Source organism: Rhea americana, unplaced genomic scaffold, assembly GCF_003343005.1.
Source record: "Rhea americana isolate MKP2758 unplaced genomic scaffold, rheAme1 scaffold_12, whole genome shotgun sequence".
In the NCBI taxonomy this organism is placed as follows: domain Eukaryota; kingdom Metazoa; phylum Chordata; class Aves; order Rheiformes; family Rheidae; genus Rhea; species Rhea americana.
The window spans coordinates 5,716,767-5,741,820 of record NW_028185261.1 but is presented as its reverse complement, the minus strand read 5'-3'; the positions used below and the strand labels follow the sequence as shown (position 1 = coordinate 5,741,820).

The 25,054-nt window shown below is 39.6% G+C and overlaps 1 long non-coding RNA gene across 1 annotated transcript in view; it reads right to left on the bottom strand.

Moving 5' to 3' along the window:
* The window catches only part of LOC146600560 (uncharacterized), a 64,079-nt gene that overhangs the window by 20,737 nt on the left and 18,288 nt on the right, over positions 1–25,054 (bottom strand). Inside the window, exon 2 of the long non-coding RNA XR_014897958.1 lies at positions 13,920–14,034. This is a non-coding gene — a long non-coding RNA (uncharacterized LOC146600560). The remainder of the gene's footprint in view (positions 1–13,919; positions 14,035–25,054) is intronic.

The window sequence follows — 25,054 nt, the reverse complement described above, 5'->3', positions numbered from 1 at the left end:
CATATACTCCCCGATTCAGATTGTTTAGTTTTCATAATGATACCAAGCTGCTGCTGATCCTCCTTTCATTCCCAGACACCCTTACTACATGCTCCYGTGGCTACAAAAATTTTCATGCATACTTTCAAGCAGTCTGGGGCTGATTTATTCAGTGCACCTGCATGCAGCTGGAGGGAACGTGCTGCTCCTCCCATAGCCTTCCAGGCACACACATTCCCTCTCAGGCTTCGTGGTCATGACCCTGGCTCCTTCCCCCTCAGCCCTGCACTAGATACCTGAAACGTTCAGCCAAGAAACACGTCCAAAGGGTGTTGGTTAAACACTGGCGAGATGGGGCCAGGATGTGCTTCCCGAGGCTGGGGAAACCTGTGCTTTGCTGTGGCTGGGCACTGCACAGACAGGCCGAAAGYGCCTTATGACTTTTACAGCACATCCTGTCCCACTGATTTATGGCTGTCACTTTAGCAAGGAGTTGGTTGCCCATTCTTCTATCAGAAATAAAAAGCTTGCTTATGATGCACCTTCAAGGAGGAGGTATAGAAGGGGTAGCTTTGGGGAGAAGTAGGAATATAACAGTCATTAGTTCCCTGAAATGAAAGCTAGCTAGCTAGCGAGTTTCCTCCCTTCCTCCTTCTTTTCCTTCCTTTCCTTCCTTTCCTTCCTTTCCTTCCTTCCTTTCTCTTCCTCAGAAAAACTTTAAAAATACTTAAAAATAAAATAAATGCCTGGGGAATTTTATAGGTCCAGCACCTGGCTCTTGGTGCACTCTGGGTGTGTTTGGATGAGTCAGAAAGGAAGTGCAAGTCTCCTTAAGCTACACAGCAAGACAGATAAAATGAGAAACAACATCCTGCCTGTACTGATAGCTCTTCAGCCAACCTCCACATGCAGAAGATCAGTGCTTTAACAAAAGGAGCCAGCAGCCTTGTCAAGCCTGCCTCGGACAACCTACTTGAGGAATTAATCATGCGAGTGTTTGCTCCATGAGAGCTGTGCRCATTTCAGGCATTGGACTTTCCTCCAACTCTTTAAACAAGGAAACACTTCTTTCTTAGGATTCTGTGGTCAAGTTTGGTCCCCTTTTGACACCTCAAATCCTTTCAATTTGCCTACTGCTGCTAGGCTAAATGGTGGCCTGAGGTAATTTATTTGGGAACAGGGTTACAGTGTTAATGAGAACACTACGTTTTTCTTAAGGTCAGCAGACCTCAGAGCAGAATTCTCAGCTGAAAAAAAAGAAGTCCTAAGTGTATACTGGAGCCAAGAAGCATATGGAGCCATTTTAGCTCACAGTCRCACAGCTTCTTCTCAAGTTTCAGTGAGTTAAATCTAAAGGGTAGTCTGAACCCTACTATACATGCAGGAAGTCCATGCATTCAGCATTACTATAAAAGTAGGCTAATTGGTGCCCTAGTCCRGCAAGGTGCTGAGAGCCTTCACCTCCACTCGAAGTTAAGAGGACCGGTATGTTTAGCACCTTGAAGGATTAAGCTTCTAAATGTTCCTACTGCCTATAGCACATTTGCTAAGAGGATTGATTTGACAAGGGTAGCGATGTATGGCCATTAAATTGTTTGCAGATTTGACCTATTTGTCCATAATAAGAAATAATACCTGAAGTGCTATAAGTCTGCCAAACATTTCAAAGGAGTACTTGTTTAAAGATGGAATGCATTATGTAATCTCATAATGTCAGATTAGGGCATAAAACTCYGGAACATGACACAGAGCAGCATTACAAGACATACTGTGTCGGAAATTTTATAAACAATTTCTTCTAGACCTCTCACATGTTATCAGTTTGAGTGGTGAGCAGGACGCATTTCAAATTTCTTCTGGCAGCTGGTGACAAAATGAAGTGGCAAAAATATGACTGGAAATATCATCCAGGGGATCTTGAAAAAGYATTATTCCATAACAAAACAAAATAGACCTGCAGATTCTGTCCTGGTGCGAGAAAATCTATGGAGGGAGTGGAAAGACAGAAAGGAGAGCAGAATGATCAAAATCAAGCAAAGTCACAGAGCCCAATTCCATGTGTCATTAAACTGAACCAGAGTTCTCAGTTAAAACTTCAAAAAGATACGGCTCCAGAATAATTCATAATAAAGTAAATGTAAAATTTGTTACCTACAGCACAACAGYTTAGACTTATCTGATGATAATGCCTGTCATTTCATAAGCATCATTCCTCTCCACATGAATTTATTTTATTACTTGTTATTTGCCTGCATCTAAAACTATCTAGGCAAGATAAATACCTTTTACCTTGCTAGGATCCACCTGTTTCCTGTATAAAGCACCTCAGGATTTGGGGAGGTAGAATAGCAAAATAAATTCCCACAAACTAATCTAAATCTAAAATCAAGACCGGTATAAAGACCAGAGCTGATAGGAGAAAAGGAAATAAATCAGCAATGAAATAAACTGTGGTCATATTTTATGAGAATCATAACAAATAAAACTGATTTTAACTTTCCTTAAGTGACAACTAGTGGAAAAATAGGAAGCAGCTAAATATATTACATCAGGCATCCTAAGTTGATGAACATCAGCTTGAGTTGCCTTTGTGGTGATTTTCTTTTGTATTTAATCTTGGTTATCTTTTGGACCTTATTCAGCTCAAGCCAAAAGTATGTATAAGTGTATGTGTATGCATKAAAGTATGTATAAATGTTGTGTGCAGCATTTTTGTGAATTGAAGCTTAATGGAGCAGAAGCATTTTGTGGGGCTCCTCAGCAGTATTAACGATGGCCAGTGCAGAATAACGGAGTTCACAGCTCAGTGCTCTGACTGGAGAGGTCGCGATTTCACTCCCATGTCCACTAACCTTCACCACTGCGACAGAACGAGGAAAATGAAGCTGCATTGAGGGGSCGCAGGCTGCAGCTCCCCTTCCTATCGTGTTCTCTCTGCACAGGTGAAAGACCTGCCACTCTGCAAAGGACCTCTGATCAAGTGAGAGAATAGTTCAGGCCTGYTAAATTAGCCTATAATTCTTTCTGGGACGTGCCATTCCTCCTTGGAGGAGCCTGCAGCACAGCAGCAAAGCGGCAGCCCCGGGCACGGCCCCGCCGGCCTTTCCTTGACGCTGTGCCTCAGAGGAAGGGTGACAGAAGCAGGATGCCAAGAAACGATTCTGACAGGGACCTGTCACGCACAGTCTCCGTGTTTGTCTTGCTTGTCTTGGCGCAGCTAGTGCCAAGCTGGTCCCGCACCCTAGGAGCTGCAGTTCTAGGGAGAAACGCCAAGTGCTGCTCCACTTGGCACAGTGGATTTCGAATGAGTTTGTTTCCCTCTGTGAGCCATGTGGCCAAGCACAGCATGGGTGCACATAAAACCTATGTTGAGTAGAGAAGCCAGGAGCAGCTCTGTGCTGCTGTACTCACAGTGCAAGGCGAGTTTTCCCCCTTGGCTGCCCACTTCTCCAGGCTGCAGGTCCTGCACCCTTCCTCTTTGCACAGGAAGTGTCTTGTAGACTGAACTTTGCTTCTGTCCCAGGGCAAACTACAGAGAGTTTTTCCCAGGCAGCTAAGCYGGCAATCTCTGCCTTTCTCAGTCCCCTTCTCTCCTTGCAGGAAGGGTGTGGAGCAGGGCTGTTGGGGAGCTGAGTCCGAGCAGCTGTTGAGCAGCGTTAGCCTTGGTAGCTACCCCTGCAGGACCGTCGTACACCAGAAACATCCACACTCAGCGACGGTTCCCCATGGGTGGCTGCTCTCTGAAAYCTGTCAGTTAGCCAGCACCTCTGCATTAGCGGACGCTAACTGGGTCAGTATTGCTTTGCATTAGGTATAATAATGCTTTGTTCCCTCCTCTCCCTCGTCAATAAGTGGCTGCTTCCTTACAGCCCTTCTGGTCAGCCCTGCCTGTCAAATGACATGTCTGTCAAAATATGCATTATTCAAGAATGGACCTGTTGCTAGCTATGCAAGGCTGGGGATGGGTTCATGTAGCATATCACTCTTCCCTTCCATACGTCTCAATTTCCTCCTTCCTGCATGATTAATGTACATTTGCTTCCCTCTACATAACGTAGACAGCAAAGAATGAATTACGCTGCTTCATTACATTAACTGGTAACGTGTCTTTCCATGCCTRTATTCTCTAATAGTTTAATGCAATAGAAATCTAAGGAGGGACAGAAAACCGTTTCTCTTACTACAGAGTGAGTTTTGTAGGTTTTCATAATTTTAACATCATCACTATCCTTATAATGCCTATATTTGATCTTTGAATATTAAATTTCTGTAATTTTTTTTACCAAATTCAAGGTATAGAAGACGTTTCTTTTGCGTTTGACAGAAAATGGATATAAGTAGTTAATGGAAAATAACTAACAGATATAGATATTAATAATGCAGACTAAAAAAATATTATTTATACTCTGAGTAGTTAGTCTTTGCCTAAACTTCATACTGAAAAAGCAAGCCAATATGGGCAATCTGAGATAAACCCCAGCACTGCATCTAACAATAACAATGTTATGCAGACTTAAAGATATTAGTAGCTTAAAAACAGAAAGCACTAGCAGGTTATATAAAACACACAGAATCAATCCTGCTTGGATAGACATTTATTGTATTAATACTATTTTCAATTTATTCAGCAACAAAGTGCTTTTACTACTGACTACTGACTATCTGGGTCAGTTTAATGACACACAATGTGAGCAGTGGTGCCGTACACACTAACAAGTGCATGTCAGCCACTCTGCCTGACGTAATCTCTAAGAGGACAGTGACATAATATTTTAACCGCGCACAGTAATCTCATACAAAAGAGACACGAAAGATTGTGTCAGAAAGTATTCTCCTGTTTGTGTCCAACTCCATGGATCCAGCTGGAGTTTAGGTACAGTGGACGAAGACATTATTAACCAAAGYTGAATGTGATTAGAAAATTAGCACTATGAGCTTATGCTTGAGAAATGCCATGGGATCTTTGAGAAGCAAGAAAGGCAGCTGCTGGAAGTTGTTTTTCCTTTTTTTTTTCTTCCCCCTTTTACTTCCCAGAGCCTCCAGAAACTTATGTAAAAAGAAAATCAATTAAATAAAAATGGACAATGATGACGAARTCAAGAGAGCAATTTTAAAATCAATACATTGCTTCAGAAGAAGCTCACATTATGGTTGCAGAATATGGAACAGAAGTCTAACATACCAAGTAGAAATAATATTGAGCACCAAAGGAAGATCGTACGATACTTTCATATTTATCAGAAAGGATGGCATGAAGAGATTTGTAATAGTCCAAGGATGTGTTATGATGAAACCATCATACCAATCCTTTATTGCCTGCTCTGACTCCTGTGGGATATCTAGTGACACTAGTCTGTGTCCTCAAGGTACTAAACAGACAGTGTTTGGGTTTGAAGACTGTGGCACCTGGCCATAGTAAAGGAAAAGCTGAGCTATGTTCCTTCAAGAGTCAGCCAAGAATGAGCTCTTGCAATGATCAGCACAAACATCACCAACTTCTGTTCTATGTACTAGACATACTTCTTCAATTTGCCCCTTTCAAATAAACACACAGCACAGGCTTAAAAAATATAGCAACAATAAACAATAAAACTCTGCCAAAGCAAAATGTTCCATTATGCATGCAATTTTCTCCCCAAGGAGAGGAACAAACCACATGTGAAATGTTAGTCATGCTGTTTGACGCACTTCTCAGTGGTTCTCAGATAGTGTGGCAGTGACAGTACAAAAGTTTGTATAGACTAGTGGAGAAATCAAGGAAAAAAAAACTAAACAAATGAACTTCATCTTAATATTTGCTTACAAGCTGATGTGGGCAACTTAAAGAGTCATTCTGGAATTAAAGTCTCCTAAATCATAAGCAAGTATGGTAATTGCAAATAATCTCACAAGCAGCGTGACTGGCAGAAAAGGGTCTTCAAATAGTGAATAACGTGCTACAGTTAGCTATGTTATAATGTTACATTTAAAACTACAAACTGCAGAACTCAGCCCATCAAATTTCTTGACCTGCTTTTGTTGTGTCAAAATTAAGGCAGAATTACTATGACTCAAACGGTCAAGTACAGTATTGAGTCGAAAAAATCTTAGTCATATTCAGTTTTTGTTTCAAAATCATTTCTATTTTATTGCATGGCTGTGATTCTGAGAAGATAGTTTTAAAAAGGTCACTTTAAAGAAAACGTTTTTTGTGTGTGCAAAACATCTGTGTGATACACCACGATGAGCTTGAGGCGTGCAAATACAATTCACAGCAACTGGCATTTCTGTCAACACAGCACTGAAAACATTGATGTCATCTGGTATTTGTGGTAAGCCCCAAATATTCCTCTTGCAGCAGAATATTTGTTCTTTCCTTCCTATGGAATTTCTGGGCTGGAATTAGGACCAGCTATATCATGTTTTTTTCTTACACCAGCTTTTCATTTTTGAATTCTTTGGTATCAAATGCACAAAAGTTCACATGTGAACTTAAATATTTTGAAGTCCTATCTCTCGATGAAAACTGACTGGTTTTCCTTTCAGCTGTTATTATTTGCAGGTTATTTATCAATGCTCATGTTGATGAACCAGGACAGTGTTGTCATATCTTTCCTTCAATAAATACAGTATATGTCATTAGTTTTGGTCACAAAAACATTTAAAATGATATTTTAACTTAAATTCTTATTTTTCTTCAAGGTGTGCTTACAGAGCACCTGATACTGAATCTTTTATGCTATCACTATGCTTTTAAAAGTTGCCAACACCAACATCATTATTCTTTCCATAGGTATTATTTAGCCAAATGCTGTAGCTGTAGCCATGGCAGAGATAGCATCAGCAATACTGCAACACCAGCTCTTCCGTGGTTAATATCTTCAAGGACACTCATAATAGAAAACCAACAAACAAACAAAAAAAMCCCCAAACAAACAGTGCCAGAAGGACAAATGTACTAACATGTGCTTTTCTCTGACTGCTACCCTGAGATTGAGAGACTGCTCAGGTCTATGCCAGCTGCCAGTAAAAGCTGAGTAAGAACATAAACTGGAAAACTGGAATGAAAAATTGTTGGAATGGTGCATATGAAACGCCTTATGTTCAGAGGATGTATATGCTACTGCGTAGGCATTAATAGGTGTATTAAGCTGGCAGCACTAGTACTAGGTAAACTTCAGAGCATACCTGATGTTCTCTAGTGCAGCTTGCCAAGGCAGATGYGTCTCTTTAAGGAGACAATGTGCAGCCATTACAGGATAATCAAGTAAAAAATTTGTAATAATCTGCCTTTTTTGAAATAAATACTACTAGGATGGGGCAATACCATATAAAGTCTTAAGTCGTTACCTGCAAAGAGTGTGTTTCAGCTTTGAAGAGCCAACAATTTAAGAAAAAGAAGTCTGACRGCGCTGGAGAATGAACAAGGTTAAAACTTACAGAGCACACTGGGTTACGATTCACCTTCCCAACTCATTGTATCCCGACAACGCTCCCAATTTCTAAGAAAGAACTCTGCCGCTGCGAACGAGGAGGCATACGCAGGATGAAGCTGGGTCTACTCTTCGGGTTACCCTTCTGTCTATAATTTTCATATAATCACTAAACTTCCAAACATGTGATATATATCAGATACAACCCAATAAGGTACTGGAGGTCTTTACTGTCTCCTTGCCAGTTAAAGTCCCAGCAGGCATGACAGAAAATCAAAAGAAATATTTTCCATAAAATATAATGCTTTTTTGGAGTTGATTTTGTAGAGATTCCTCTTTTTAAATTACTGCCTGGTTTATCGTTACTGAATCACCTGATGAGTGGATCAGCCTCAAAGCTGACATGTGCGGTTTGCTCAAGCCAATGGATTCCACGATGAGCGAACTGCCACCAGTAGCAAAGTGCAGAATTTTGAAAAAGCAAAAAATCCCCAAAGATAAAATYAGTGCTACATTTCAACTTGCACATTCTAGATATTTGAAAACAATATTCTCCGGCCCTTTGCATATGCACCTGTAACTCRCACACAGCGAATCTGGAAAATCAACAGAAGGAACCAGAACAAATTAATAATCCTCTCCTTCAGCAAATTAAACTTCACTCTGCTAAATTAGTTGACCTTCAAAGTTTGCCCCAGGGGAACGATGCAAGATTGGAGGGTTTATCTGAAGAAACAAAGATGAACATTAGGATGAAGAATGTGAGGTGGCTAGTGGAATGGATGGGCCCTGAAAGGTTTGTTTAGTTACCTTAATGAAAGTTCACTGGAAGTGGGAAACACAGCCACCCCTGCATAAAGGTAGATTTTGTCATGTCTTATTATTTACTGTAAGGGACTTAATTATCTCAGTAAGAAAGGGTATAGAGAGGAGCAAGAAATATTCCTCATAACTCAGCACAYAGTATGCTACATCAGCTCTAAGAAGGAACTGAAAGGAGCTTTGCCTTAGAGAAGACAGTGCAGAAATCTGCTGTGTTTTTCTGAGAAGGTCCAAGTTCAGATAGAGGTGAGTGAGACTGTTACTAAGCTAACACAAGCTGTCTTTAGACGAGAACCACCCTAGACACATGAACTAAGAGGAGGTGAATGTCTAAGAACTGTAATTCAGCTACAGAGGATCTTCTCTTTGGCATTTCAAATATATTGAGTTTCTATCACATTGAGCTCTTAGAGATTTGTGTGTTTAATAAGAAAAGGCCTACAGCAATTAGAAAAGACAAATAATTATGTGGGTTTTTTTTAATTCCTGTTAAACATAAAGTGCTAAGTTTAAATAAGAGGACAAATTGTCAAATGCTGGAGTTTGCCTGCCCCAGCAGATTTACAGTCTTGCAGGTCTTAAAAGAAAGGATATAGTGCTACACTGCATGAACTCTGCTGTGAGAAACAACACATTTTATTTTGTTGGTTTTATTAATAGTTGTTATTATTAGCCAGTTTTCCAAAATATGTGATATGGGCTACATGTATGATGGTTGATGGTGACAACTGTATGTATGAGTAGACCAGCAGAGGTACATTAAAAAGACTCCTGCAATTCCTCAAATTATGTAAGTGTATAGTTAGCCTCAAGTATTAYGAAGACTTGGATATATCTTCTTAAAACAGCCATAACTTTGCTAACAGTTACAGGCAGATTCTCACTACATGGTTCTTGCAAAAAGGTGACCTGACTAATATCTGAAAACACTTACATGCCTGCTGCATTGATGGAGGGCAGGAAGCATAACCTTTGACCAGAAACKTAGTAACAGTGTAAGCTTTTCTAAAAACAAAATTTAGAGGAATTAGTGTCCAGTATCCRTCACAAAGTGCATTTAGGGCTCTCTATACATCTCCCTGATGCATTTAGTGAARTGGTCATCTTCCTGTGTAATTTGAAACTGATTTAAGAGTTTTGCACTGAAAATGAGGCTGTTTAAACTACAGAACTAGGGCTAGAACCAAAGCAGCACACGGCACTGAGCAATGCAAGGTGGGCATAGGCTCTGATCCRGGACCTAGAACCAATATGCAGGACCATGATGTCTAGAGGTGCAAATGAGGGTTGGCCACTTCCACATCTCCGGCATCATAAAGGTGATGAGGGGCCATCTACTGCCTATTAGTTGGAAACACTGCAGAGGGCAGGCTTATGTAGTCTCTTTCAAAAATATACATATGTTGCTATTTTGTGTGTTTGTTTCTAACACTGGCCACTGGTCAAAAGATTTTTTCTGGGATGTGGAAAGTTTAGATTCACTTCCCTCTTCTCCTTCCCCATCTGAGTGCTTCAAATCTATCTGCCCTGTTTCCAGCAGAATCTCTCCCAGGACCATCAGAGAAGGACTCCACACTAGCAACACTGTCCTCACTGGCCACTACATCAAATGGGAGCGGCTGGTCCTTTCTTTCACTCTATATACCAGTGYCAGGTCCCACATTACCTCATTAACAATCAACTCACAGGCTCTAGCCCATAAATATTAGCAAGTCCAGGATGGACCAACAAACACATTGTCAGTTGGCTTCCATTAACTAATTAAAGGTGATTTATTTTAATAASGTATTTTATGTCTGCCAGGTTGTTTCTTTCAAATCTTCCTTACATTTGGGGAAAATTAATAGGCTTATTTTCTACTTATTTTTTTTCATTGTATTCAATTCTTATTGTGATTTTTTTTGGTCATGATTTTATCATGACTTTTTTTTTCCATGACATCTGAACATTCTTAATGTGAAGCTCTTTTTTATGACCTTGCTGAAGATTTCTTCCTCGTGTCAGAACTCCAGCATGAAAAGGTGCTGCATGTTTTGGCAGTGATAGAATTATTCTTTCATAGGCTAAAGAAGCTCTTAAGCTGCCTTCATCCCCACAACACCTAAACTCCGCTGAGTAGCACATTAACTGACAACACTAACATCCATCATCTTTGCTTCATTCTCCTCTCTTGAGGAAGYGCATGCATGCGGGAACATTTAGTTTGGGTAGGGTTTTATTTTTAAATGTCCATGTTGCTAGGTGTCTCTCTTAGAAACACCTTCTGCACTCATTTGGTGCAGAAGCTGCAGAAATGTTTCTTGCTATTATTTAYACGTGTCTCCAGACAGCCTCAATCTTGTACAGAAACGAGCTTTATCAKGATGAATGCTCATTAAGTGTTAAAAAGAAGTATACTGCACAGATAGTAGAAAGAGCTCTTGAAAATGTTTAAGGATTATTATTACAGCTCCTGAGTAGACAGTAATACTTGTAGCTACAATTACTACAACCATGTGCGCGTATTTGCCAATAAAAAAACACTGAGTTGAAATTTTACTAGTAAGTAAAGGTAAATGAYTGTGATTAAAAAACATCCTCAACTTTATGATTTACTTGTTGTTTTATCTGCCCAGTTTGATATTCTAGGAACATCTCCAGGATAGGGGGATCCTAATACTGCTGACAATGCAATATTCTAGTGCGAGGGTACTTAACCTTGGACAGCTGGACAGTTACTATGTTATTAAGAGATTGCATAAAATCAATATAGAACTGTAGAAGAACATCTTGGTAATGTTACTGTGTTGGCACCAAAACGCTGCCTTAGGTGCCACTCCCTTACCATGCTTCAAAGATGGATTATGAAAGGAGCATTACTATCCATCCAGGACATGATTATCCTGTGACTGTATCCCTTCACCTCGTTCACCATCTTTCTTCTGTGCCCTTCCTTCTCCGTCTTGTCTCGCTGCCAGTTTTTCTCAGGGAGAGGAGCTGGTAAGTCCTCTGGTACTGTCAATTACCCTTGTAGCAAGATACAGCATCAGATGAAGTATGAAACAGGCCTGCTTCAGAGTGCCATCAAATATGTAGATGACAAAATGCTCCTGGCTTATAGGAGTTCTCACCYTATCTAATATGGTTATTATTAGTCATGGTCCAGTAAAGTATGTTGCAGTGCTACCAACTCATAGGATTTTTTACCAGTTGTGACAAATTTATAAAGCCTCAGTTCTTGAACTCCTGTGATTTCTTGAAGATCGCAGATTATTTTTTAGCCCCACGAAAACAGGATTCAAGTACATAAGGCATCAAAAATACATGAAAGGAACMCAAAATATATTATTTTAAAGAAAATTTCATTATCTGGGGAGGTCTAGAGTTGTGATTTTTGAACTCTCAGGTTTGATAATGATGATGTCAAGTATGAAATAGTTCTTGCTGACACATCTATTTGGAAAACTGGAACTCTGTGTGAAATTGCTGTACCTCCTAATTTTTCCCGCTTGTCTTGAGCAGGTCAGTTTTCCTCTCCAATTTCACGAGGAATTACCATTAATTATTCCTGTTACTCTTGCCACAAAGCCACTTATACAATTTCCTGTTGAATTTCACCCTCCATCTCCTGTGCAATTAGCAAAGGAGTTTTTATTCATGCACCGATTTCTTCCAACTAGTGCTTTTCTGTTCTAACAGCTCCTTCCCTTTCCAGGTAACCTTTCCTTTGCTGCCTGATTTTTCTTCATCCTTTCATTCTCAATAGGCTAGCCCTTCTCCTACACCTTCTGATTTTTTCCTTTCTACCGTCATACCCCTCCATTTTGATTGCCTGTCAGACCAGCAGCAGAAATCATACTGACTAGCATCCCTGTCCCTTGCTGGTKCTTCAGAGCTCTGGAGCTAGATCAATTTTGCAGTGCTGCTAGCAGACCCAGAAGAGAAGTGGGACACAACTGCTGAAGGGAGTGGGAGCAGAGAAGCAGCACAAAAGGCACTGCAAGAAGGCAAGCAGAGGAAAGCTGCACAGTGAGTATGCAGGGACGCGGTTCCAAGCTCTGAAAGAAAGGAAGACACAATGGCTGCATCCTTCGGCCACCATGCTGCATCTTCCCCTACAAACGCTGCAAGCAAAAGGGAGAAATGGCTCCAGTGGTTGTGAGGGAATGCTTCCTCCGGCTGGAGCACTTACTGGACCGTGAGGGCTGCAGAGACAGATCTCCACAAATTCTCTTGTAGAGAGCAGAGAATAACCACAGGATCTTTCCCAGTAAGAACTTTCCTGGTTCTCAAAGGGATTAAAATTTGGGCCTGATCAATATTTCAGCTCCACAGGAGAGCTCACCTTCAGCTCCACCTGCTCTCTGGGCCCGGGGGATGCACAAGGAGCAATTCCTTTGTCTGTGAATGCACTATAGAGCTCACTACTTTGTATAAGATGTTGGGATAGCCAAAAGATTAAAGAAACAATATACAATAYATTTCTACAGTCTTTTAATTACCATCTGGCACTAGAGAAACCATTAAAAAGCTATGACTTGACTGGGCAACAACTTACTAAAAGTACAAAGTAGCTTTTGTATATTATTGTCCCAAATAAGAAAAAAAAACAACAAAAAAAAAAACAACAAAAAAAAAACCCAATTGCTTTTAATTTCCCATTAGCTGCAACTGTGAAGTCACTGCTAACCTCTGGTGTGCGAGGAGTCTTTTAGCCTATTTATCCTGGCCACAGGGATCACTGCCATTGGTATTTCCTTATATTACGATATTTCCCCCTTTCTTTCTGTAAGGAGATCATATTATATTGAATAGCCTAGGTATGCAACAGCAAAAAYACACATTCCTGAGAATGAATGTCTTATGTCCCACTATGGTGAATACTGGATACTTCACTGTCATGAAAACCCCATACTGTAGCTARCCATTCAACACACATCAAAGGACACAAATCCCCATGTCCCACCGTCTATAGTTATTTTGTACACTGACACATCTGCATCAATATCTCTGTTGTTTTTACACAATTCAGAATGATGATGAGCTGTTATTCCCMACCATGCACAGCCTTCCTAACACCCCATTCAGGTAACCCTGCCTACTGAATCACTATAGCAAAGGCACAGTAGGAAAAAGGCCTCGAAAAAGTATATRAGTAGGCAAAGTTAACCAAGTATTTCCATTTATATTTTTATTGCACTAGATGTATACAAAACTGAAACACAACAACTTCAATAAAAAAAAAATGCCTTTTGGCCAATACCAAATTAATCTGTAGCACTTGCTGTCACAAAGGCAATACAGTATATTCCACGATAATAGGATATTATGTGACCCTGGGAAAACTTGTATTCATTGAGTTAAGTTATAACATATTTTCAGTTTATATACTCTGACTTCCTGTAGTCTGTAGGAAGCTTTTAGTAGCTATTCTAACCAGTTAAAAACATCAGTCCAAAGTCAGCTAACTAGGTCTAAAGATATACCTCTCAAACTGATTTTGAGCTACAAAATCGCAGGGCCAGACTTTCTGGAGACCAGCACATAACCACCAGGGCCAAGATCAGTCCTATTTTACATAATCCCGCTGAACTGATCCCTAGAATGAKCAAGGCAATCTGTCATGGCATTTCTGGACCATTTTTGTGCTCACAGTAGGCAAAGGAAGAACTACAGATTCCATTAGAAATTACCATATATTTCTACATAGGAAACAGTCCCTCCTACCTGGAAAGTTTGCCACAACCTGGAGGACTTAACGTGGCTCTCTCCTCCTTTCCATCCTGGCCACTGTCAGTATAAGCAGATCTTTCATCTGGCTCAGGGTTTTTGTAGGATCTTCCTATGTTTGGGAGGAAACAAAAGTCTTAATTGCATAGGAAAACTTGCAGAAATATTGTGCTCTGAATAGTTCTTTTTTAACATGTTACAAGAATCCAAATGACATAATAAGGTCTTACCTTTCACTTCGTAAAAGAACTATAGAGTATTTATTTATTTTTAGCAAAAAATCCAGCAACTTTTAAGGGAAGTTATTTCAGAATAGCTACATTCCAGAAATGTTAAATTTATTCTGGTACCCCAGTGACCTTTTGATTTTATTGCTTATGCAGATGACAAATTTCACATTAAGAGGTTAAAAAAAAAAAAAGCCTCTCTAAGTATATAGAGAAATCTGGGGCTATCAATGCATTTTCTGTCACAGTCATAGGGAAAGAAGGGTTTTTCTCTTTATCAAATCCTATTATRTCCCACTCTTAGGACATAATAAATTGTAGGGAGAATTTCCTGGTCAGCAGTCTGATACATAYGGTCATCTATCTCTAATTCAAAGCAAGAGACAACAGTGTTTCTTCAGTATTATTGTATCGAAATTGATTCCTGATTCACTCCAGATGAAGCACGTTAACCCAAGAGGCAGAGGGGACCTATTAACTTGTATTTGTAATAGATTTGTTTCTACTTTCCAGTTGAAACCTTTAATCCTGGGGAAGTAAATAACCTTTTGCAGACAGAAATGCATCACTGTGCTGTTTAGAAATAAACAAATACTAGTAAATAGGACCTTTTGCAATGTGCAAATGTCGTCACGTATCATCACTGTAACATCTCTACAGGGATATGGTACAAAGACATGAAGAAATGGGTGTCTGACACAATGCAAAGCTCACACAGAATATCACGCCAAGCTACAACACTCAGACTTCATCAAATAGATACTTCAAGGTCAGCTCTCAAATCATAATTGTGTTTTCAATTTGCAGGGTGGAAATTTCTATTCTGCTTCAATCAAAAAATCATTTCAGGTCCAGTTCATCAGGGAGACTCCAGAAAAATTAGCATGGTTACACTAGGGCTGCTCTTGGTCTGTATTTTCTTCTGTCCTCATTTTTATGAATATATTTTATTTTAGAAATAGTTACTTTCTCTATAAAACATAGTTTGATAATGAAAACATCATTAATCTATAGCATGGAGACAGATAGATCTTTGACAAAACACCTTGTAATAGTTCTAACAGAGTAATATTGACTGATCTTGTCAATACTTGGTAAGGAATTTGTTCTAATATCACCGAATCATAGAATAATTTAGGTTGGAAGGGACCTCTGGAGGTCATCTAGTCCAACCTTCTAATCAAAGCATGTCCAACTAGACTGGGCTGCTCAGGGCCTTGTACAGCTGAGTTTTGACTATTCCTCTGGGCCCCCTGTTTCAGTATTTAACCACTCTCATGGTGAATTTTTTTCTTATATCAAATTTTCCCATGCAGCAACTTGTGTCCCTTGGCTCTTGTTATATCTCTGTCTGCCTCCAAGAAGAATCTGCATTGTCCTCTTTGCAGCCTCTGAGCAGATAGTTACAGACAGCAATTAGATCTCCCCTTCACCACCTCTTCTTAAAGCCGAATAAATCCCGTTCCCTCAGCCTCTCCTCATACGTCAAATACTCCAGAGGCCATCTTGGTGGTCTCTGCTGGACTTGCTCCAGGATGTTGACATCCTTCTTGCACCAGCGAGCCCCAAACTAGACACAGTACTCTAGATGTGGTGGGAATAAGGACTGCCCTGACCTGCTGGCTACATTCTTGTTGTTATAGCTCAGTGTGTTGTTGGCCTTATTTATCACAAAAGCACATTGCTGACTCCTTTTCAACTTCTTGTCTACGAGGACCTTCAAGTCTTTTTCTTCAAAGCTACCTTCTATCCAGTCATTCCCCAGCCTGTACTGCTGCATGGGGTTATTTTGTCCCAGCTGCAGGACTTGGCACTTGCCTTCATTAAAATCCATGAAGTTCCTGTCAGTCTAATTCTCCAGTCTGCCWAGGTCCCTCAGAATAGTAGCCCTGCCCTCCAGTGTATCCGGCCCTCCATCTCCAGACTTACTACTCTTGACTATTGTACGTTTTGTATTTTGTATATTGTATTGTACTACTGACTTAAAAAACTTGCAGAAGCTGCATTATGTTCTATTGTCCAAGCTTGTAATTTTTTATTGCTAATACGTTTATATAAATCTTTCCTGYTGCCCTTCACACTTCAACTTCAGCTGAGCTTTGGTTTCTCCAACTCTATCACTGCACACTCGAGTAATATTCCTCTATATTCCTTCTGATTAGCCCATAGCTGCTTCTACCCTCTGCGCATTACCATTTTGAGTTCAGTCAGSAGTACCTTGTTCATCTGAGCTGGCCTTCTGCCATGCCTGCTAGACTTTCTGCGCATCAGAATGACCACTCATGTGCTTTGAAGATGTTGTCCTTGACGATAAAATACTAATGTAAATTAAATWTATGTGTATCCATGTATGTGTTTTGAACACTACTTGGAGTATACACTTTCATCTCTCATATTTAAAAAATTTGGAGTGAGGAAGCCTACCTTAAGGAAAGTTTGCTTGGTGCTGAGTATTTTATTGGTGTGGCTGGTGAGTTATAGATTGGTTTCTCACTCAGAAAACAGAGAAGTGGCCAAACAAAATTAATGCAAGCTTGTCACCAAAAATCTTCATACAGATTCATACTGTTTTAGCCAAAGGTAGTTTCTTTTGGAGACATTTCAGCAACATTACAGGCCATGACAGCCACTTGGAAAACAGAATGATTGTATAAGCTTTGAGCTGTATGAATTGCAACAAGAATGAACCGCAACAGGAATGAATTGCTAATCCTCAACTCTTGCCCACCAAAGGGGGACTACAAAGACAAGATTAGTCAAATGACAGGCACTGTAAACTACACCCAAATGCAGTTGGAGAGCACATTTCTTTTATCTCCTGCTCTTATGTAAATTACCTGCAAGGCCTTTCAGATGTCTGGCATCTTACTTGTGTCAAGATCTCATAATTTCAAAACATGTATTGGCGTGAATGTAAATTTTAGGGGAAYCATTTTTATATAAGAAGTGTTTACATGGTATTATATAGAGAACTCCAAGGAAAAAAAAGATGTTTTTAAGAAATGAGATTCATGGTCAGTGCATAAATGCAGGTAAAGTATTTGGAATACCACATCCCACCTAGGGAGCAGCTCGCTCTTTATCAGAATAGAGTGATGCTTTGGTACTTTTGTAGAGAATTCATTATTCCTGATTACAATAGAAAATTACAGAATGTTGCAGAAATGCCCACGTGAATTTGGGCTGTAAATGYGCTCTGAATCTTTCCCTTTCTGGCAGGACAGTGCCACTAATAAGACACTGACTCTCTAGGAGCTCCTGGCTGCCCGGGCAAAGCATGCGGAGTTAGGCCCTCGCAGCACATGTGGYCTGACCTAGCTACTCATGTCTGTGACTAGCACGGAAGCCAGAGGCCCTGTCTGAAAACTAGACTTCCAAATTCCTAACAAAGTACACTTGAGCATTTCACTTATGTACTGWACATATAAATAAAACATGAAGATGCTCCAACTAGGAGCAGCAGCACACTTGTGTAAAATAGAATCACATTACCATATGAACCACGTGAATTTTCAGAAACATCCAAGAGAGAGTTTTCCAAATATTTGCAAAAAAMCCCCAAAGAGACTAAACACAACATACTGTCAAAGAAGTAAAATGATATTCCTCCTCTTTTTTTCTAAGGGAAGAGAGGCTTGCAAAGAGATAGAGCTGTGATTACACGTAGAGGAAAATTCCAACAGTGGATGAATTATTAATTAATATTGATGCACTATCAATCAGCATAGTGCATTTATGGAACATTCAAAGTTAGAGAAAGACTAATTGGAAGTCTGGAGGGAAGACCATTTTAGAGAGCATRGGGAAACTTTGGCTGAGATTCACARTGGTATTTATTATTAGATTTTATCAGCTTCAYTGAATCTGTGCATTCAGTAGTTTCATAAAGTTAGCTACCAGATACTGAGTAGTGAAAAAGAAAACCTGGCTAAACATAACAATGGAAATGTATAGTTAGATTATTTAGCCAAGTAAATACTCAATTTTTATTAATCTCAGTAACATATACTCTGGGTACAATCTGAGTACTATAAAAGTAYGCCTATTACAAAACTTTAGGATTGTACCAGTTTTGGATATTATGTGATCAAAGAGGCATGTGAATACCAATTTTCTCCTAAAATAACCATTATTGTACAGCAACACAGATTGATTAAAATAGCTTCAGGAGTTTTCCTACAGAATTTACAGTATTGGGATTAATCTTTATGCTTACTCAAAATTATTGTTTTTAGAATATTTAGAAAGGTAGTTCCCAACTTTCAAAACTGCATTTTTAGAGCTAGAAAACTCAGCCACAGAGGAAATTTTACTTATGATGCCATAATATCAAACAATATATCAATCATTTGTTTTTCTTGTTAGAACAATGCCAGATGACAGCCACAATCCTGCAATGTTTGATTCATATTGTTTTAAAACTCATTACGAAAACCAACTTCCCTCCTTTTCTTTAGCATTGCTAAGGGTCAATGCCTACATTATTCAGATTCATTCACATTTCTTCTTCAATCTCATTGAGAAGTATAAAAAAAAAGTAGATTTGAAATTGTAATTCAGGTTTCATTTTAAACTGCTTATCTCTGTTCGCCTTCTGATTAAACATAATTTTTTTGGACCCAAAATGTCACATTATCTTTATGACCATGCTTTCCATCAAAGCTGTAAAAGCTTGAAGGTTTACTGCAAAAAGGGTTCCCCTTACTGGTGACTCACTGTACTACAGCATTCAAATCTCCAATAWGATTTTAAATCTCTCAAATGATTTAACCCAAAGCAGCTGCTGGTTGTATGTCTTGATTTGAGGACCCCTCATCCAGTCTTTCTTCAGGGCTAATGCGTATGTTTAGCAAACATATGACAAATCATCGGTAAACACTGGCGAGTGACTACTGGATTTGGAAGTGTCCTGACTATATTCAGATACTTTTCAATGGGATGGCTATATCTGTAAGTGTAAGCAAACACTATGTCATAAGATATTCATTTACAATATTTAGAGCTATAATGCATATATATTATACATGATGGCTGGATGATTTTATTGGCATTTACTTGGAGTGACTACAGAAACAAGACAGTGATAATTGAGTTACATAAGTCATCCCAGTAAGTACTGCTGAAACCATTATTCCCTGTCAGTATGTACAGTATGTATGTATGTATGATGATACAGAAACCTCATGGCTTCATATAGAGGGTGCTTAAAAGTGCAAAAGAGGTCAGTATTTTAGCAGTGCATTTTTACATTGCCACAYGAAAAACCCCATAGTGCAGAGCTCAGGAAATAGAGATGTAAATCTGATCCTTCCAGATTAAGAGTGTCTTTACATATTGCATAAAAAGTTCTACCAAAGATGAATGACAAATTATTTTAAGTCCTATATTTAAGTTGATATTTTCCATGGCTAGTCACACTCTACCTTGCCAGAATGAAAAATATCCCATTTCCAGTTTGCCAAAAGGCCAGGACAAACACTTCTACTTTTCRGTAATTACGGATTTCAAATTAAAATTTCTTTTGCAAGGATGGCTGTATCTATAATATACAAACAACATAATGTGGAAAGGTACAAACTGGCATTTTCTTATGTTGGAAGTAAAGAAGGAAACCTTCATCTAGAAGGCTGAATTAAATAAAAACAGCTGCTGCATCTGSTCAGTCGTTTAGGGAACATCTCAGGTGTTCAGGCTCGCCAGGATCCAGTATTGTGTAGTTCTCACCACCACCACGTTAGTCTTAGCTCTGACAGTGCCAAGGGCAGCCCTCCCATCATCTAACATGAAGTATGCCTACCACTAGTCAGTGTTGATGGACAGAACTAGTTTTTCCCACATTTCCTTTAACAGCTATTGTTTGCATATGTCCCTACACTTATTCCGTGCTACACAGACACACTTCCAGTGGCTATCCGCAATCTGGTTTGGCAGAGAAGCTCTCTCCCACAGGTGCTTTCCCGTGGCTGGGGTACAAAGAGCTTGTCTTAGGCACGCTCTCCTGTGTGACTGCTGGATTGTAAAAAGCAGTCCCAAAATCTCAGAACATACCTCTTCCCTGTCCCTCCCACACAGTTCGCACATGGGTACACACCCAAAGGCAGGCACAAGTCAACCTCCAGCATCATCCCAAGATAGAAAGTTCCCAGTATAATGCCTTAGCACAAGTCTTAGTCTTTCATGTTTCAGCTAGAAGGTCAAGGCTGTAAAAAGGCACAGCGGTGGTGAGCACCTACCGCCCAGGCCACTGGCATTGCAGCTAAGCTTCATTCCTGTCAAGCACTGAACGGTTGTTTGGATCTCATTTACTGCCCACGGCCRCAACCACAGAGGCCCCAAGACTTCCTGGGACTCTTTTTCAACCAACATATCAGGCAAAGCTAGGCAGATCCAGGCAACTCCTGCTCCTAGATCAGCCCCTGATAAACAAACACCAGTTCCGTGGCTTTGCCTACAACTCTGCTCATTCTGTAATATCCCCTGCTGCGGTGGGATTCTCCCTTTTAAGTTTCACCTCCAGGCCTCTAAGATTCACAGCTGTGGTGGATGGGTTCAGAGACTATTTCTTAACTCTTTCTTGTCAGAGTCAAGGAAAAACATTTAACAGAACATAAGTTTAGAGCATATTCTATTCTCATGCAGCAGAGGAAAATTTAATAAATACAGTCTGTCATTAGCTACCAAGCCAGGATCCAGAAACCACGTGAGCCGCTGAGCTCATGTGAGGTGGCTAAGGACTGCCCTGGAACTGCTCGGGTACACAACGTCCCAAAATCACATTCTTACGGGAAGTTACTGAAATGTAGGCTCTCCCCATCTTTGAGGAWTTCTTCTGCATTGTATGAGGTATTGAAACATAACAACAGCACTTGAAATTTATACTGGACTAATTCTGAGGCTAAAAGCTGTTAATGCAAATCAAAATATTGGAACACTTCTACAAAATAAAAGAAAGCACAACAGCCTGATATCTCCTCTTCAGTAGTCATCACTAGCATCACATTTGTGTTGTATTTCACTTTTTTCAGGCAAGAAGATTAAACTTCTAAAATTTCTTAASTATCTCCTCTACTCCAAGCACTAATCTAAATGAGTGCTGAAAGCTGACATGAGAATCTCCACAAGAGAACCAAGCTCCATTAAAGTAATTTTTAATCTAAAGCTGCAAAATCTTAAATGATGGTTGGTAGTAAACCTTAAAGTGTTATTGCACTTCAGCTTGTTTTCAAAGGAAAGAAAATCTATCCTACAAACGGCCAAGCATCTGAAGCATCTGTCTGGCCAGGATGTATGTTGTAGCTAATTTAGGCATCTGCTTTTGATGATGTCTTTTTGGGCTGTTGTAAGGAAGCAGCTCACACTAATAGTCATGTATGCCATTTTTGGCAGTGGGCCTGTTTCCTTAATTAAAGTCATTTCATTCATACAATCAATAAACACACATTTCCTTCCAAAATATATCTTGAAAAAAATGTTAACTTAGATAAAGAATAATATAGTAGTTGGCCATGTTATAATAAAATTAAATTAATATTTGAAGCAGATTAGGGAACATCTTTGAGAATATCAATATCTYCACTAATGGATTAATAGTTTCTCACATACTTACTAAACAATGCTTTAAAAATAGATATTTAAGTCACGTGAGAACAATGAACTAGAAAACTGCTAGTTTTCTAGCAGTTCTTCTGCTTCTTTTGGTTTCAAACTTAAAACAAACAAAATCCTGTAACAATAACACAATTATATAAGTTAAGATTACCTTGGTGCTTAGAATTTTTTAAGTCAACTTCCTAACACTGCTTAAAAGTGTATTTACACACTGAACAGCTTTTAAAAATAACTTACATTTGAAAAGTATGCATTACTTAACTTTGTCACTTAACTAAGAAACTTAATTGCAGGTTGGACACCACAACACGTTCCTTTTGAGATGAGCTAAACTTCACAGTAGACTCCCATTCTGCTCCAAGGAGCACCTTTCTCTAGGCAGAGGCAATGAGGCTATTARCTTGTTCCTAGTACCATGGAAGACTTCCTACCATTGCAATGCTGCAATGAAGGCCTGTGTGTTGGGAGGAGGGGAGGTTTACTACGGGTAACCAGTTTGCTACCTTTAGACACGCAGGTGGACAGAGCTGCCCTCTAAACCACTCTGCCTCCATTCTGCCAGCAGCACTATGAGAAAGTGATTTTCCCCTTCCCTGCGGGACAGTCATATATCTCGTCATCTCTAAGGTTTGAAGCCATAAAACCCAGACTGCTAATGTTGGGCTTTGCCAGCAGGTATGCCATTCACTCCTTCCTAGCAGATATACAGCTGTCGGCTTGGAGAAGCTTCTATTATTATTTCACACAAAGAAGGCACGGTGCTGGAGGAGAAGGGCCTGCCAGGACTGAGAGGTGAGAGAGGCTCTGCAAAGGAAAAAAAAAGAAGCATCAGCCCCCAGTGGACTGGGGTGATGAGAAGTAAAGTCTCAAGCCCTGTGATGGTTGCCCTGAGACTGGAACTACTCAAAACTGAATAGAAATGATTACAAAATATCCACGATGATTTTAAAATATCCAATCATGCTAGGTGATGCTTAAACAGACTCACCTGGAAGGTGGAGGTACAACTTATTATAGGGCTGAAAATACCTCAAAGAATTGTGCTAGAGCAGGTGATGACGTAAGGCACGAAGGCAGCACAAGTAGAACAGATGCCCAAGGCATCTATTCTGTCAATGAGAGTGGAAGCTCAGTCATCATCTGTTCCTTAATTCTGTGAGRACTGAGAAGCTTAAATGGAGAGATCCGAACAATTAGTTTTGGYAGGACTGTAGCATTAAAAGAGCAATGGGTTTCTAAAACCTATTGCTATATTAAGGAAGAGATGCAGCGTGTCGAGTGCTACACATACTGTGGGTATAAACCAAAGTAATAAAGCTTAGTAATCTCTAAATTCTTTATTTTTCCCTTTCATAGMAAAAATGTGCATTAAAGAACCACTACCTTTCCTTTAAATTCCTTCTTTTTCGAGTACATGGTTACAGTGCTCAATAATATGAAGGAAGCTAATAGAAATTTAGGTCAGCTAGTAGACATCTAACATCATAAGTTGTTTACACATCTTTAAAACACATATATGCGCAAATCAAATCAGATGATTTCTAAGACCTTAGACACCTTATTCAATTGAAAATCAGGGAGGAAAAACAGAGTTAACATATCTACAGTGAGGAATGTGAAACCTGAAGTGYGGGATGAGGGGAGGGATATGGTTCCCTACATCTGGAATTCTTTCTTATCTTGCACACAACCAACTGCTTTTCTTTCCTCTCTTCATTAGTCATATGTTGCCTGCTCTTGGTCATTTTTCTATAGTTGCACTTTCTTCACACCATCATCTTTGGAAAGKGTGCAAACAGTTAGACTATGGTCTAATTATGGTCTAACCTAAGGCTGGAATATTGAAGTGTCTCACATAAAACAACAGAGTTGCAGGGAACAATATAATTTGATGTGAGGGAGGAGAGTGCAAGAAGCCCCAGGAAAAACTACCACCCTTCGTCTTTCCCWTCTCTTGCTCTCTTTTTCACAACGTGCTTCAAAGGGTCTTTCTTCTCACTGGCAGCAGCCACACAGACTGTAGAATTTGGGTTCAAAATGCGGAGCCCATTGGGACTGATGGAAAATGGTGAGTTCCAGCCACTAGGACAATGGACACTAATCATATAACAAGACATATTTTTTTAAAAAAAACCTCTAAAATAATACTTTTTTTCTAAGATCAATTTCCTAATTTCACATATATCCTGGGATTTACTGGGAAWTGACCGTTGCATGTGCATCCCAGGTGTTAGAATACTTTTGGCTTCATGGCTTAGAACACAGATAAAACAGAACTGTAAGTTTGAGGCCAGTGCTAAGTTCCTATTTAATTTTGAAATAAGGCATGGAGATAACACTGCTCCAAGCATCTTGATAACTTAGTTCTGTTTTGTATTATATGTTAGCCAGCTTTTAAGACCCTTCAGTAAAGCATTGTACTTTGAGAGCAGCCTCCCTCAAACCACCACATTYGTCTTGTAGGAGAAACTGCCCATCAGCAAGAAAAAGTCCAAAAAAAACAGTTTTAGTGTGTAGAGAAAAAGCTCTTCGGCAAACAGTTTTAAACAAAAGGTCTCTCTCTGCCCTGACCTATCCTTTTTTTCTTTTGCACTAGGTATTCATTTTCCTCTACTGTTTTCAAAAGTATTTTTGGATGTCCAGKTTTTTTTTTCAAATTGGTGTTGGAGATGGGAAGGTGGTAACCTGGCTGGGCATCTGGGAGCCATTCTTTTCTTGCCTTGGCTGGAGGGGTGAATTTACAGAATGAGAATATAGATATGGGGACTTCACCACTGCGAGCAGTGGCCTTCCTTTCGAGATTCGCTCTGCTGTAGTATCGTAACTTGACAAAGAGTTAGTAAATGGCCAGAGACAAGCGGCAAAATTCTTGGAGCTGCGTTGTAGATTTATTGCATTTTTGGCTGACTGTAGAAAACACTCTATTTTAGAGTGTTTATAGGACGCTACCAGGATTTCTTGCTGTGTATATTTTACATTTATTTGAAAATTAATATAGTCCACAGTGTATATAAATTTCACAGACTTATAACTGGCAAATACATAGCCCATGCTGTTGAGAAATACTGTAAAAGTCTCCCAAGGTTTGTTTTTTCCTATCTAAAATCTGGACTGAATGAAGCATCTGGTTGCCATTCTTAATTCTCTGCACAATGGCTCAGAAATGACCCATTTCTCATTTCCAAAAGACCACTTAATTCTATCTGTGTGGTACTGCAAAGTGAGCATAAATTACTCTTTCTCTTCCTACTTATATTATTGCAAGTCAAGTGACTTCAGTGCAACTAATTCTGATTT